Genomic DNA, 1,304 nt, shown 5'->3' with positions numbered 1-1,304 from the left:
CCCATAAACTTTCCTATATTGTGCCTTCAATTTTATTCATCTCACATTTTCCAATTTTTCTTGTGATTTCTCTCTGATTAATTGATTAAGGAGTATATTAATGCCATCTATCTGCTGATTTCCAAACTGCCTTTCGGTTACTGATGTACGACTTCACTTCATTGTGGTTGGAGAACACTACCTACTTTCAGCCTCTTCCTGTCTGGCGAGGCTCATTGTCCGCGTGTCGGCTGTGCTGGCGATGCGCCGTGTGCACGTGCAAACGATTCATATTCCACTGCTGCTGAGCACAGGGCTCTGTAGACGTCCCTTAGGATACATTGGTTTATATTGGTCAACTCTATTTCCGGTTAATCTTCTGCCTAGTTGTTCTGTTACTGAAAATGAAGTATTAAAGTCTCCAATGATTATTGTCAAATTGTCTAGCTCTCACTTTACTTTTGTCAATTTTTGCTCCCTATATTCTAGGACTCTGTTGTCAGAGAGAGATATATATATAGTAGTTGTTATGTCTTCTTGATGGATGGGCCCTTCTTTCATTATAAAATGTCTGTCTTTATCTCTAGTTATTTTTTTTGTTTTAAATCTATTGTCTGATATTATTATAGCCCCTCCAGATTTCTCTTGAGGTGCTGTTCATTTTCTTCATTTTTTTTGTCCTATTCTTTGGATTTCACAATTTCTTTTGACCTATTTTCAAGTTCACTAATTCTTTCTTTATCCAGTTCAGATCCACTCTTGATCCTCTCCAGTGAGTTTTCTAATTATTTTACTTAAAACTTCACTAATTCCATTAGACTCTTTCTATAATTTCTACTGAAATTCTGTAGACCTGTAGATAGTAAGACATTATTATCATATCCTCTTTCACTTCTCTAAGCATGGTTTCCTATGTTTCTTTGAATATGCTACTTAAACAATGACTACTTTGAAGTCTTTGTTAAGTCTGACATCTCTCCCTCTCACAGGCAGTTTCTGTTGCCTATTTTTTTTTATCTTGTGTATGAGTCACACTTTCCCGTTTCTTTAAAAGTTACCTAATTTCTGAAATTAGACACTCTACTCTACATAATATATTGCAGCAACTCTGGATACTGCTCTCTTCCCTCTGTCTCTAAGGCTTGTCATTGCCACTTGTCTGGTTTTATTTTTATTATTATTATTAACTTTCATTGGCGTATGTTGATTTTCAATGTTCTGTTAGCCTCTGCTCTACAGCAGAGTGAAGCAGTTATACACGTACATACGTCCACTCTCTTTTAGATTCTTTTCCCACACCGGTCATTACCGAGCACTGAGTAGGC

Source organism: Oryx dammah, unplaced genomic scaffold, assembly GCF_014754425.2.
Source record: "Oryx dammah isolate SB20612 unplaced genomic scaffold, SCBI_Odam_1.1 HiC_scaffold_17, whole genome shotgun sequence".
In the NCBI taxonomy this organism is placed as follows: Eukaryota; Metazoa; Chordata; class Mammalia; order Artiodactyla; family Bovidae; genus Oryx; species Oryx dammah.
The sequence above is the reverse complement of the archived record's forward strand: the minus strand, read 5'-3'. Positions refer to the sequence as shown.